The sequence below is a fragment of the Chiloscyllium punctatum genome, chromosome 2 (assembly GCF_047496795.1).
Source record: "Chiloscyllium punctatum isolate Juve2018m chromosome 2, sChiPun1.3, whole genome shotgun sequence".
Classification (NCBI taxonomy): domain Eukaryota; kingdom Metazoa; phylum Chordata; class Chondrichthyes; order Orectolobiformes; family Hemiscylliidae; genus Chiloscyllium; species Chiloscyllium punctatum.
The window spans coordinates 146,743,502-146,759,231 of record NC_092740.1 but is presented as its reverse complement, the minus strand read 5'-3'; the positions used below and the strand labels follow the sequence as shown (position 1 = coordinate 146,759,231).

General features: G+C 40.8%; 1 protein-coding gene across 2 annotated transcripts in view; it reads right to left on the bottom strand.

Moving 5' to 3' along the window:
- Positions 1-15,730, bottom strand: part of LOC140491490 (E3 ubiquitin-protein ligase RNF38) — a 399,192-nt gene that overhangs the window by 220,487 nt on the left and 162,975 nt on the right. The window lies entirely within an intron of this gene.

Genomic DNA, 15,730 nt, shown 5'->3' with positions numbered 1-15,730 from the left:
CAGCTGCAGCAAAACTTCCCAACTGCTTTATTCCATTTGCCCTCCTAATCACTTGTTGTACCTACATACTAACTTGTGTGATCCATATACCTGGAAACCCAGATGCCCCTGGCCCATCAAATTATGTAACCTGTATACATTTAAACAGTATTCTTCCTGCCAAAATGGACAGGTTCACAATTAGCCACATTATACTCCATCTGTCAAGGACCTGGAATGATCCACTAGTGACAGCTTGTCAAAGTAAGATGGATCCATTTATCCCAACTCCCTAGTTTGTATGAACTAATCAATCCTTTACACATTATAATATGCTACCCCTTAAACCATGTGCTCTTATCTTATGCAATAATCTTTGATATGGCACCTGATTAAATGCATTTTGGAAACCCCAGGTGTATTCCATCTACCAGTTCTTCTCTCTCCACTGTGAATATTACTTCATCAAAAACACTAATAGATTAGTTAAACACAACTTCACTGTCTCAAAATCACATTGGTTCTGCCAGGTAAAATCGTAATTTCATGTTAATAATAGGCAGGTGAAACTATTATAACAGCAGTTCATTAGCTCTGGTGTAGTAACATCTGTAAGGATTGAATTTAGAAACACCAAGAGGATTAAAATAATATAGGGGTTGTATATATACCCTTAAACCAGTAGTAACATTGAAGAAGGCATTAACAGAAAATTAAAGTTACAAGTAATAAAGATTCAGCTGTAGTTATGAATGATTTCAATCTGTGTATAGATTGGGCAAATTACATCAGCAGCAATACTGTAGAGGAGGATTCTTGGAGTGAATACAGGAGTCTTTTCAAATTAGTATATTGAGGAACGAACTCAGGAAAGGCCGTCCTTGATTGGGTCTTGAGTAACGAGGAAAGAATAATTGACAAACTAATAGTGTGTGGGCCCTTTGGGAAGAGTAGGTAAAAACAATGACTGCAGATGCTGGAAACCAGATTCTAGATTAGAGTGGTGCTGGAAAAGCACAGCAGTTCAGGCAGCATCCGAGGAGCAGTAAAATCGATGTTTCGGGCAAAAGCCCTTTATCAGGAATACAGGCAGAGAGCCTGAAGGGTGCAGAGATAAATGAGAGGAGGTTGGGGGTGGGGAGAAAGTAGCATAGATTACGATAGGTGAATGGGGGAGGGGATGAAGGTGATAGGTCGGGGGGGGGAGAGTGGAGTGGATAGGTGGAAAAGAAGATAGGCACGTAGGACAAGTCATGGGGACAGTGCTGAGCTGGAAGTAGCACTGTCCCCATGACTTGTTCTACCTGCCTATCTTCTTTTCCACCTATCCGCTCCACCTTCCCCCCCCCGTGACCTATCACCTTCATTCCCCCCCCATTCACCTATTGTACTCTATGCTACTTTCTCCCCACGCCCACCCTCCTCTCATTTATCTGACCACCCTTCAGGCTCTCTGCCTGTATTCCTGATGAAGGGCTTTTGCCCGAAACGTCGATTTTACTGCTCCTCGGATGTTGCCTGAACTGCTGTGCTTTTCCAGCACCACTCTAATCTAGAACCTTAGGGAAGAGTGTCCACAACAGGATAGAATTCTTCATTAACATGCAGAGTAATGTGATTGTTTCTGAGACAAGGGTCCTGAATTTAAATAAATAAAATTAAATGGTATGAGGTGCGAGCTCGCTAACTGGGAATCGTTATTTAAAGGGATGGCAATAGATATGCAAAGGCAGATATTTAAAGAGTTCATGGATGCAAAAAAATCAAACAGAAACATGGTCAGACCAAGGCTAACAAGGGAATCTAAGGATAGTATTAATCCAAGAAAGTGGCATGCAAATTTGCCAAAAAAAGCAATAGACCTGGGGTTTGGGACCAGTTTAGATTCCAGCAAAGGGAGACAGATTGATTAAGAGAGGGAAAATAGAGTATGAGAGCAAGCTTTCAGAAAACATACAACTGACAGCAAACACTTCTATACATATGTGAAGAAATTATAGGTATGTGAAGAGAAAAAGATCAGTAAAGACAAATATAGGTCCTCTTCAGTCAGAAACAGGGGAACAAAGAGATAGCAGACCAATTAAATACATATTTTAGTTCTGTCTTCACAAAATAAGACACAAATATTACGCCTAATGTGAAGGAGAAATTAAAAATAATGAATATTGGTAGGGAAATTGTATTGGGGAAACTAATGGGATTAAACCAGATAAATTCTACAGGCTTGATAAGCTTCGTCCCAGAGCACTTAAGGAAGTGGCCCTAGAAATAGCAGATGTGCTAATGATCATAGAGCCATAAATTCCTCCAATGTGGAAGAAGGCCATTCAGCCCATACTGACCCTCCAAAGAGCAGCCCATCCAGACCCACCCCTTACCCTGTCCTTGTAGCCTGCATTTCCCATGACTAATCTACCTAACCTACACGACCCTGAACATTATGGGAAATGTAGCATAGCCAATCCACCTAATCTGCACATCTTTGGACTTTGGGAGGAAACTGGAGGAAACCCGCTCAGACACAGGGAGAATATGCAACTCCACACAGACAGTTGCCTGAGACTGGAATCACAACTGTGTCCCTGTGAGGCAGCAGTGTTAACCACTGAATCACCACACTGCCCTGATCATCTTCCAAAATTTTATAGACTCTGGAACAGTTCCTATGGATTGGAGGATAGCTAATGTAAATCTACTGTTTAAGAAGGGAGGCAGAGTTGCCTGATGTCAGTTAGCCTGGGAAAAGTACAGGAGTCCATTATAAATGATGTAACAGATGAGCACTTGGAAAATAGTGACAGGATTGGACAGAGTCAGCATGGATTGATGAAGGGGAAGTCCTGCTTGACGAACTTTTTGAGGCTGTAACTAGTAGAGTGGATAGGGGAGCCAGTGGATGTAGTTCACTTGGATTCACATAAGGTCCTATATAAGAGATTAGCATGCAAAGTCAAAGCACATGGGAGTGGAGGTCATGTACTGAAATGGATCAGAAAATGGTGAGCAGACAGGAAACAGAGAGTAGGATTAAATGGGTCTTTTTCTGAGTGCTGGTCAAAAACTAATGAGGTACCGTATGGATCAGTGTTTGGATGTTAGCTATTCATAATATATATTAATAATTTAGATTAGGCAATTATGTATCTCATTTCCAAGTTTGCAAATATCACAAAGCTGGGTGGAAGCAGGGAAGCTTTATCATGATGTGGGCAGTTAAGTAAGTCATAATCACAGAGTCATAGAGATATACAGCATGGAAACAGACCCTTTTGACCAACTTGTCTATGCTGACCAAATATCCTAACCCAATCTAGTCCCACCTGCCATCACCTGGCCCATATCCCTCCAAACCCTTCCTATTCATATAGCCCATCCATATGCCTCTTGAATGTTGCAATTATATTAACCTCCACACTTCCTCTGGCAGCTCATTCCATATACATACCACCTTCTGAATGAAAATGTTGCCCCTTAGGTCTCTTTTATATCTTTCCCCTCTCACCTTAAACCTATGCCCTCTAGTTCTGGACTCCCCCAACCCAGGGAAAAGACTTTGTCTATTTATTCTATCCATGCCCCTCATGATTTTATAAACCTTGTTGGTAAGGGAGGATATTCAGTCCCTTGCGCGGGCGGACCTAGAGTCAGGGGATGTAGAGTCAGTGTGGATAGAGCTTCGAAACACTAAGGGTAAAAAGACCCTCATGGGAGTCATCTACAGGCCCCCAAACAGTAGTCTGGATGTTGGAGGTAAGTTGAATCAGGAGTTGAAATTGGCTTGTCGCAAAGATGTTACTACGGTTGTTATGGGGGATTTTAACATGCAGGTAGACTGGGAGAATCAGGATGGTATCGGGCCTCAAGAAAGAGACTTTGTGGAGTGCCTCAGAGATGGATTTTTAGAGCAGCTGGTGCTGGAGCCGACCAGGGATAAGGCGATTCTGGATCTGGTATTGTGTAACGAACCAGAATTGGTCAGTGACCTCGAAGTGAAGGAGCCATTGGGAAGTAGTGACCATAATACAATAAGCTTCAATCTGCAATTTGAGAGGGAGTGGGTACAATCTGAAGTGACAATATTTCAGTTGAATAAAGGGAAATATGGAGCTATGAGGGAGCAACTGGCCAAAGTTCAATGGTTCAATACCTTAACAGGGAAGACCGTGGAGGAACAATGGCGGATATTTCTGTGTATAATGCAGAAGATGCAGGATCAGTTCATTCCTAAAAGGAAGAAAGATCCCAGGAGGAGACATGGGCGGCCGTGGCTGACGAGGGAAGTAAAGAAACATATAAGGTTAAAAGAGAAAAAGTATAACTTAGCGAAGATAAGCGGGAAAACGGAGGACTGGGAAGCTTTTAAAGAACAACAGAGGATTAGTAAGAAGGAAATACGCAGAGAAAAAATGAGGTACGAAGGTAAACTGGCCAAGAATATAAAGGAGGATAGTAAAAGCTTTTTTAGGTATGTCCAAGGCAAAAAAATGGTTAGGACAAAAATTGGGCCCTTGAAGACAGAAGCAGGGGAATATATTACTGGGAACGAAGAAATGGCAGAGGAATTAAATGGGTACTTCAGATCTATGTTCACTGGGGAAGACACAAGCAATCTCCCTGAGGTAACAGTGGCTGAAGGACCTGAACTTAAGGGAATTTCTATTTGCCAGGATTTGGTGTTGGAGAGACTGTTAGGTCTGAAGGTTGATAAGTCTCCGGGACCTGATGGCCTGCATCCCAGGGTACTGAAGGAGGTGGCTCGGGAAATCGTGGATGCGCTGGTGATTATTTTCCAGAGTTCAATAGAATCGGGGTTGGTTCCTGAGGATTGGAGGGCGGCTAATGTTGTGCCACTTTTTAAGAAGGGTGGGCGGGAGAAAGCAGGAAATTATAGACCAGTTAGTCTGACCTCAGTGGTGGGAAAGATGCTGGAGTCTATCATAAAGGATGAAATTACGGCACATCTGGATAATAGTAACAGGATAGGACAGAGTCAGCATGGATTTATGAAGGGGAAATCATGCTTGACTAATCTTCTTGAATTTTTTGAGGATGTAACTCGGAAGATGGACGAGGGAGATCCAGTGGATGTACTGTACCTGGACTTTCAGAAAGCTTTTGATAAAGTCCCACACAAGAGGTTAGTGAGTAAAATTAGGGCGCACGGGATTGGGGGCAAAGTACTAGATTGGATAGAGAATTGGTTGGCTAATAGGAAACAAAGGGTAGTGATTAACGGCTCCATTTCGAAATGGCAGGCAGTGACCAGTGGGGTACCGCAGGGATCCGTGCTGGGACCGTAGCTTTTTACAATATATGTAAATGATATAGAAGATGGTATCAGCAATAACATTAGCAAATTTGCTGATGACACAAAGCTAGGCGGTAGGGTGAAATGTGATGAGGATGTTAGGGGATTACAGGGTGACCTGGACAAGTTAGGTGAGTGGGCAGATGCATGGCAGATGCAGTTTAATGTGGATAAATGTCTGTTTATCCACTTTGGTGGCAAGAACAGGAAGGCAGATTACTACCTCAATGGTATCAAATTAGGTAAAGGGGCTGTTCAGAGAGATCTGGGTGTTCTTGTCCACCAGTCAATGAAGGCAAGCATGCAGGTACAGCAGGTCGTGAAGAAGGCTAATAGCATGCTGGCCTTCATAACAAGAGGGATTGAATATAGAAGCAAAGAGGTGCTTCTGCAGCTGTACAGGGCCCTGGTGAGACCACACCTGGAGTACTGTGTACAGTTCTGGTCTCCAAATTTGAGGAAAGACATTCTGGCTATTGAGGGAGTGCAGCGTAGGTTCACGAGGTCAATTCCTGGAATGGCAGGATTGCCTTACACGGAAAGACTGAAGCGACTGGGCTTGTATACCCTTGAGTTTAGAAGACTGAGAGGGGATCTGATTGAAACGTATAGGATTATGAAAGGACTGGACACTCTGGCAGGAGGGAACATATTTCCGTTGATGGGGGAGTGCCGAACCAGAGGACACAACTTAAAAATACGGGGTAGACAATTTAGGACAGAGATGAGGAGAAACTACTTCACCCAGAGAGTGGTGGCTGTGTGGAATGCTCTGCCCCAGAGGGCAGTGGAGGCCCAATCTCTGGATTCTTTTAAGAAAGAATTGGATAGAGCTCTTAAAGATAGTGGAGTCAAGGGGTATGGAGATAAGGCTGGAACAGGATACTGATTAGGAATGATCAGCCATGATCATATTGAATGGCGGTGCAGGCTCGAAGGGCAGAATGGCCTACTCCTGCATCTATTGTCTATTGTCTATTGTCTATTGTCTATAAGGTCACCCCTCAGCCTCTGACACTCCAGGAAAAACAGCCCAAGCCCATTCAACCTCTCCCTGCAGCTCATATCATCCAAACCTGGCAACATTCTTGTAAATCTTTCCGATAGGAAGGAGAACAGAATTGCACGCAATATTCTAACAGTGGCCTAACCAATGTCCGCAACATGACCTCCAACGCCTGTACTCAATACTCTGACCAATAAAGAAAAGCATACCAAATACCTTCTTCACTATCCTATCTACCTGTGACTCCACTTTCAAGGAACTATGAACCTGCACTCCGAGGTCTCTTTGTTCAGCAACACTCCCTAGGACCTTACCGTTAAGTGTATAAGTCCTGCTAAGATTTGCTTTCCCAAAATGCAGCACCTCACTTTTATCTAAATTAAACTCCATCTGCCACTCCTCAGCCCATTGGCCCATCTGATCAAGATCCCATTGTAATCCGAGGTAACCTCCTTCGCTGTCTACTACACCTCCAATTTTGGTGTCATCAGCAAACTTACTAACTTACTTAAGCTCACATTCAAATTATTTATATAAATGACTAAAAGTAGTAGACCCAGTCTGAAAACCAATCCTCCACCACCACCCTCTATCTTCTACATCTGTGCCAGTTTTGTATCCAAATGGCTAGTTCTCCCTGTATTCCATGAGATCTAACCTTGCTCACCAGTCTCCCATGGGGAAGCTTGTCGAACGCCTTAATGAAGTCTATATAGATCACATCTACCGCTCTGCCCTCATCAATCCTCTTTGTTACTTCTTCAGAAAACTCAATCAAGTTTGTGAGGCATGATTTCCCACACACAAAGCCATGTTGATTATCCCTAATCAGTCCTTGCCTTTTTAAATACATATACATCCTGTCCCTCAGGATTCCCTCCAACAACTTGAACACCACCAACATCATGTTCACTGGTCTACAGTTCCCTGGCTTGTCCTTACCACGTTAGCCAACTTCCAGTCTTCTGGCTATCTTCTGTGATTATCGATGATACAAATATCTCAGCAAGAGGCCCAGCAATCACTTCCCTAGCTTCCCACAGCGTTCTAGCATACACCTGATCAGATTCTGGGGATTTATCCACTTTTATGCATTTCAAGACATCCAGCACTTCCTCCTCTGTAATGTGGACATTTTTCAAGATGTCACCATCTTTTTTCTTGCATTCTATATCTTGCATGTCCTTTTCTACAGTAAATACTGATGCAAAATACTCGTTAAGTATCTCCCCCATCTCCTGCGGCTCCACGCAAAGGCTGCCTTGCTGATCTTTGAGGGGCCCTATTCTCTCCCTAGTTACCCTTTTGTCCTTAATGTATTTGTAAAAACCCTTTGGATTCTCCTTAACTCTATTTGCCAAAGCTATCTCATGTCCCCCTTTTGCCCTCCTGATTTCCCTCTTAAGTATACTCCTACTCTCTTTATACTCTTCTAAGGATTCACTTTGTCTATGCTGAAAATGTGTTGCTGGAAAAGCGCAGCAGGTCAGCAGCATCCAAGGAGCAGGAGAATTGATATTTCGGGCATGAGCCCTTCTTCACTTGATCTATACCTTACATATGTTTCCTTCTTTTTCTTAACCAAACACTCAATTTCTTTAGTCATTCAGCATTCCCTATACCTACCAGTCTTTCTTTTCACCCTAACAGGAATATACTTCCTCTGGACTCTCATTATCTCATTTCTGAAGGCTTCCCACTTTCCAGCTGTCCCTTTACCTGTGAACATCTGCCCCCAATCAGCTTTTGAAAGTTCTTGCCTAATACTGTCAAAATTGGCCTTCCTCAATTTAGAACTTCAGCTTTTAGATCTAGTCTATCCTTTTCCATCACTATTTAAAATCTAATAGAATTATGGTCGCTGGCCCCAAAGTGCTCCCCCACTGACACTTCAGTCACCTGCCCTACCTTATTTCCCAAGAGTAGGTCAAGTTTTGCACCTTCTCTAGTAGGTACATCCACATAATGAATCAGAAGATTTTCTTGTACTCACTAAAACAAATTTATCTCCATCTAAATCCTTAACACTCTGGCAGTCCCGGTCTATGTTTGGAAAGTTAAAATCCCCTCCCATAACCACCCTAATATTCTTACAGATAGCTGAGATCTCCTTACAAGTTTGTTTCTCAATTTCCCTATGAGGGGGTCTATAATACAATCCCAAAAGGTGATCATCCATTTCTTATTTCTCAGTTCCACCCAAATAACCTCCCTGGATATATTTCTGGGAATATCCTCCCTCATACAGTTGTAATGCTATCCCTTATCAAAAACACCACTCCCCCTCCTCTCTTGCCTCCCTTTCTGTCCTTCCTGTAACATTTGTATCCTGGAACATTAAGCTGCCAGTCCTGTCCATCCCTGAGCCATGTTTTTGTAATTACTATGATATCCCAGTCCCATGTTCCTAACCATGCCCAGAGTTCATCTGCCTTCCCTGTTAGGTCTCTTTCATTGAAATAAATCCAGTTTCATTTATCAGTCCTACCTTGTTCTCTGCTTTGCCTCTGCCTGTCCTGACTGTTTGTCTCGCCTTTGTTCTCAATTGTACCAGTCTCAGATTGAAATCTTTCCTCACTATCTCCCTGGGTCCCACGACCCCTCCTTAATAGTTTAAATCCTCCCGAGCAGCTCTTGCAAATCTCCCTGCTGGTATATTAGTCCCCTTCCAATTTAGGTGCAATCCATCCTTCTTGTACAGGTCACTTCTACCCCAAAACAACTTCCAATGATCCAAAAATGTGAATCCTTCTCCCATAAATCAGCTCCTTAGCCATGCCATCCTGCAAGAATGTTTATTTATCCACCGTAAAAGCATGCGCCATACAGTATGAGTTGCGGCTTCTTGATGAAGGGCTTTAGTCCAAAACGTCAATTATCCTGCTCCTCGGACGCTACCTGACCTGCTGTGCTTTTCCAGCACCACACTCTTGACTCTAATATCCAGCATCTGCAGTCCTCACTTTTGCCCTGAAAATCGCATCTGCTTATCCTGTTAGTTTAAGTGGCTCAGCTGATAAGTAGTTCATACTGTGTGCTTTATACCCTCCTTTGATGCTACCAGTGAAAATGGGATCTATTGGAAATGGGAGTAGACCCTCCAGATCAGGGTGCTATTCGTTATTTTAAAGGCTTTTAGGGGGTCTCCATAACTCTGCAAAAGTCTGGTTCAAAATGTGAGGCACTGTGGTGCTTCTGTGCATAGTATAAAGAACATAATTTCAAAGTCTGAAGATGGCACAAAATTTGTAAACATAGCGTAGAGTAAGAAAGACATAGGCAAATGAAAAGCAAATTCACATGTCAGGTTTTAATGCAAAGATGTGGGGTGATGCAGTTGGACAGAAGAATGAGGAACAGTAATATAAATGTGACATTAAAATGTTAAGCTTTGTATGCAGGAACAGAGCAATGTGGAGATTCTGATCTGCAAACTTTAGATGGTGGTAGTACAAGTTAAAAAAGGATCCTTTATGAATAGAAGCATAAAATATAAACATAGGGAAGTACATGAAGCAAAAAGGAATAGAAAATATGTTGATAGAGTTAGACAAAGTCAGCTGGGAGAAGGCTCAAGTGAAGAATTAATGCTGCATACATCTGTTTGGACAAATGGCCTGTTTCTGTGGTGTCAACTTCTATTTTACAAGCAATATTAAAAGAATTACTGTTCATCTTTCAACTAGAGTACTGTCCAATTCCAGGCACCACCCTTCAGGAAGGATGTCAGGTCTTAGGGAGGGTGACAAGCAGATTTGCAAGAATGATGCAAGGGACTTCAGTTAGAGGAGATATTTGAGAAACAATGATTGTTCTTTTTAAAACAGAGAATGTTAATAGAGGATTTAATAGAAGTGTTTGTATATATAGATGTGTGTGTGAGAGAGACTGAGGGAGAGATGGCCTTCTGATACTTTAAGATTTAATCACTGCATTTTCTAAAATACATTCATCTGGGATGATGTATTGTAAGCTCCATTTGTATTGGAATCAACCTTAGCATACAAATGAAATGCAGGAAGTTCCAGTTCCCCTGTTCAAATTCTGTCTTGCTTGTTCCTGTGTTAGCTGACATTCAGTATGTATCAGGAGATAATAATCTGCTGGCACAGCCTCTTACCAGTGACCCTCACTATACTGAACCATAACATACAGAAAGCTGTGTCTCTAGTCCTGAGTCGAGTACTTGTACTGTTAACGTATTTATGTTCTGTTGTCTCTTGCTCACATATTCCAAACATTGGGCCTCTCTCCTGGGTTTGAGAAATATTTGTACAAGCCGTTCTGAGCCTTCAACCCTTTCCATCTGCCTTCCTTTTCACTAATTCAAAACTGTTATTTTAAAAAGGCGTTGTCTTTCCTGAGAGTTTATGGTTGCGTTCAGATCCTGGATCAGCAAAGCAGGTTTGTAAAAAACCTTGTCACTTTTCCTTCCTGTCTAGGATACAATAAGTTTATAGGCTGCACATGGATGTAGGTTTTTGTCTATATGTTTGCAGTAAGGTTCAACCAGCTTTTGCTAGTTCTCTTCTAACAAAAGCAAACTTTGCTGCATAAACTTTACTATACTAAATTTTTCTATGGCAATGTCCTAATCTTTATAAATTGTACACTTAAACATCAAGCTCCTAGAGGAGCTAAAATAGGAAATGCTTTCAGTATTTATCTTTAGACTTGTAAACAGTGAAATAACCCCACAGAGACCAGTATCCTGTCACCAAGTCACCCTTTATTTCCACGTGCATCATACTTGAGACACTGATCCACCTTTCTCAGAGACAACTTTCAGACTCCTGTTTATAACACTCCTGTTTATTTTGTTTATTACGTCCACATTGCTGCTATACAGTAACCTAGTGCTATACAGCAGTTATGCTTATTTTCCCCACAGCACCCATGTTGTTTGTGTGTAAAAGCACAGACTTAGTGAAGACACCATTGTGCAAAAATAACTTGATTCAATATTTCCAGCACCAGGGAAAACATCCATGTGGTCAGTGAACCAATAACAAACAAGAGCTGATAGGGATGATGCATACGTGGACACTCCTGTTTATAGCTATCAGCCAGGTCTCCCTGATTGACAGCCTCAAACAAGGCTTTCAGGGGGTCTCCACAGAAGACACCACAGAAGTTGACACCACAGAAACAGGCCATTTGTCCAAACAGATGTATGCAGCATTAATTCTTCACTTGAGCCTTCTCCCAGCTGACTTTGTCTAACTCTATCAACATATTTTCTATTCCTTTTTGCTTCATGTACTTCCCTACGTTTACATTTTATGCATCTATTGACAGCCAGATTAACAGCCTCAAACAAGGAACTCATATTCTATGAGGTCCACCTGGCTGACCTTATTAAAATCACTACAAGAGGGTTATAGTATCTGTATGGTATGCGGGCATGTTGATAATCAAGTTTGTACTAGTGCTGTTGAAGTGTACTCCCTCTCCCAGACTGCTGCAGGAATTAGCCAATCTTATCTTACAAAACCTGGGCATTTTATTTGAACAATCTCTTTCTCTGGCTACATCATTGATGTCATACAAGTGACTAGAATTTTAGATACCTGCAGTCATTAAAAGGCTGTTGCTATTGACCAGCACAGAGCACATCTTCTTGCTCAGGGAGAGAAAGAACACTGCCAAACGTGGACAAAGGTAGCATTAGGAGTCAACAGAACATGATGCTAGTGACTTTGTGTGTTCTCTTGTTCATTGCAATCTTCCTTTCAGTATTCACTGTAGCCAAGTATAGTAAGGTAGGATTTCTGCTTAAAAACTTCAGCAACATTATGGGCTAGTTCCCTAATTTAAATATTTTGGAAAGGAGCGTTGTTTTATAAGTCTCATGTGATTGATTAAACAAAGTCCAGATTTTATTACATTCTATTTCTACATAGAACTTGTATGATTAGTGTTACACAATTACTATTAATTGTGAACTTGGATTCTAAAATAGAGGTGCTTTGGTTTTTGATTTTTATTTCTGCAAAGGTCATGAGCTGATGGAGATTTGTGTCAAGCTCATGGTTAATTCTTCCAAGTCTTGTGATGTCATCTGCAATACAGAGACAATCTGTAGTTTCTTGATGATACAATCCATACCTTGTTGGAATAATATCCTGGTTGATGGTTAGTCCAGATGGTAACCCAAGGAAACAGTATTGACCAAAAGGTATACTAACAGTTATCTGTTCCCATGTCTCCAGGGAAAACTGTTCAGATGAATATCCATTCTTGACATCGGACCCAGAAAAGTTTGGAATCAAGCTCAGTGTAGGGATCTCATGTGCATATCATTTAGCACGAGATTTAGTCACCTTGGATTAAAAAATACATGCAGAGTGCCATCTTTCTTCAAAACACAAGTAATGAAGTTCCATCAATCAGTGTGACGTTTGACTCTCTGGATGATGTCTGTGTTTTGCAACATGGAATCTAGTTCTATTTTGAGCTTGTCCTTGCTGTGAATGCTGCACTCATGCGAAGGGTTCAGCTGAATTGGCTGAAGACAGATATATCTTTACACCAGAATGTGACATGTTGTGATGTCATGTAACTGTCCTCAAGGTAAACATGTGTCTGGTTTGGAAGCTATACAGCAACACAACAGTTGCAGAACAGGAAAACAAATAATTAATGAGCACTTATTATATTAAATCAAATAAATCATTATGTTAATACATTATGCATAATACTTTTGTGTAACTAGACAGTGGCCTGATCTGTGGATTGCTGAATCTAGTGTACTGTCCAGTCAGAAGAAAGCATCATATTTCTTAATGGCTGGATACAGCTGTAGGAAGACAAATAACATGAGAAGAAGAAACAGCTTGTAAAGATTTTTCCACAAACAGTACATATTGGATGTCAATCAATGTTCCCATTCATTCCATATCTGTCTCTAATGTAATGTTCTTCCTCAACCACCACCATCTTCCAATTCCAATGTTACTGCCTAGCTCAGGCTAATCCTGATGTCCCTGCCCAATCTATATCTGCTTCTAATCACAGTGTAGATTAGCCATCCCATCATTGGACATCTGCCCTCAACTTCAAAGTTGCTACTCATGCCATAACTGTTCTAAATCCTGAATACAGTCATGCTATACCTGCCCAGTATCAGAAGGATATTGTGCATTTGACTTATTTTCCCAATCATAGTGATACTGCTCAATCCACATGTGCTTCCAGTTCCAATATTATTGCCTAGTCCTTGTCTATGTTAATCCTGTTGGTACTGTCCAATTCATATCTGTTTTCAATTCCAAACTTATTGTCCATTTCATTTTTGTCCCCAATCTCAATGCTACTGTCATTCCCTTTTTTTCTGTCTCAGTGTCCATGTTGATACTTGCCTTGTTTCTGCCATTACTCACATTGTTACCACCCTTCCCAATTCCACATAGAATTACAAATTTACTGCCATCTGACATTTGAGCCCAATGCCAAATGTTAGTGCAGGTCAGGTAAGTGTCAATACTTAACATAAAATATTGGAGAGCCCCTGGTTGCATGTTAAATTCAAAAGTCCTTTTATTAGTCAACAGGAATATTTATAACATTTTGAAGAAGCTTATCTAATTAATATTTACACAGAGCAGTCCTTTAGGAACATAAATTTACTGTATTGTTTACACTGCATAGGAGAATAAAGTTCAAAATCACACAACACCAGGTTATAGTCCAATAGGTTTAATTGGAAGCACTATCTTTCGGAGCACTGTTCCTTTTCATCAGGTCCACAACCACCTGATAAAGGAGCAGCACTCCAAAAGCTAGTGCTTCCAATTAAACCTGTTGGACTATAACCTGGTGTTGTGTGATTTTTAACTTTGTACACCCCAGTCCAACACAGGCATCTCCAAATACAGATGTATAGATAGGCTGAGGCTGCGAAAGCTCCAGAAAGAAGACTTGCAGGAAAGATATAATGAAATAACAGTTTGGGGTTGCAGATCTCAAAATTGCATTTAAGAAATCCTGGATCAGGTACTAATATTATTCTGCCATTTCCAGAATCAGCAGTCAAATCAGCAGATTACATACACAAGAGCTATAACTTTTCTCTTAGTCACTGAGAAACTTAAATTTGCCACAATTGCTTTTCCAATTGTTGCATGGCAAAAAATATATCTATTTATTTCTCCGTATGTCTGTCTATTTATCAGTACTTTTCCATTTATCTGTCTATCTACCTACCTTTCTATTGATTTATTTCTCTAGCTAGAGTTTTTCATTTGATGGATTAGGCACACATTTAAAAGCCTGCTTCAAAGTTGATGCAGGCAGGTAAATTGACATGTAAGATTTCACCAATTTTGGTGAGAAATGGGCAGAATGTAGTTGAAATTCTTGTCCATTCATCCATCTCAATTTATTTATCTCTGCATTCATAATAGCACATTACAATGTAAAGTTAGCTGGCAGCATTCTATCTCAAAATACTTTGAAAATTCCGAAGCCTGGTTTTGTAAATATGAATATGATATTAACATATGATATTAACTTCTCCATCAGCAATTATCCCTGTGGACTATAATGTGAATGGACAACTTCAATATTAAATCTTTTCCAGTAATGTCACATTGCAGAGTAATCTTTGTCATTGATAAAAACATTATTTCAGTTTTCTGCACTGCTACACACTCAGTAGCTACACCAAAAGGTATTGTGAAAATGTGCTAACCATCTGTGTTTCCATGTTCTGAACCTCAGAAAGCTTGGGTAGATAATCAGGAATTGTAAAAGAGGAGCTTCTCTAATTTTAGAAAAATTCTCTCCTTCAAACTTCGGAGGAAACATGACCTGGTGGTAGGAACACATGCCTCTGAGTCAGTAGATTGTGGGTTTATGTCACATTTCAGAGATTTGAACACAAAATCCATTGCCATTCAGTTAACAATCTGCTTTCCTATTTTTGCAACCTCACATTTATCCATATTATACTTCCTCTGCCATGCATTTGCCTGCTCACTCAATTGGTCCAAATCACTGCTAAACATCTCTGTATCTTCCTCACAGTTTATCCTCTCATCCAGCTTTGTATCATCTGCAAATGTGGATATATAGTTTAGTTCCCTCATCTAAATCATTAATATACATTGTGAATAGCTGTGCTCCAAACACTGATCCCTATGGTACCCCACTAACCACTGTCTGCACCTTGGACAAAAACCCATTTATACTACTCTTTATTTCCTGTCTGCTAACCAGTTCTCTATCCATGTATGTACATTAACTCCAAGCCCACACACTTTAATTTTACATACTAATTTATTTTTGAAAAGCTTTTTGAAAGTCCATATAAACCATATCTACTTGGCTCCCCCTTGTCAATTCAATGCACTACTTCCTCAAAATATTCCAGCAGATTTGTTAATCATAATTTCCCTTTTGTAAATTCATGTCAATTATGTCCATTCTGCTAG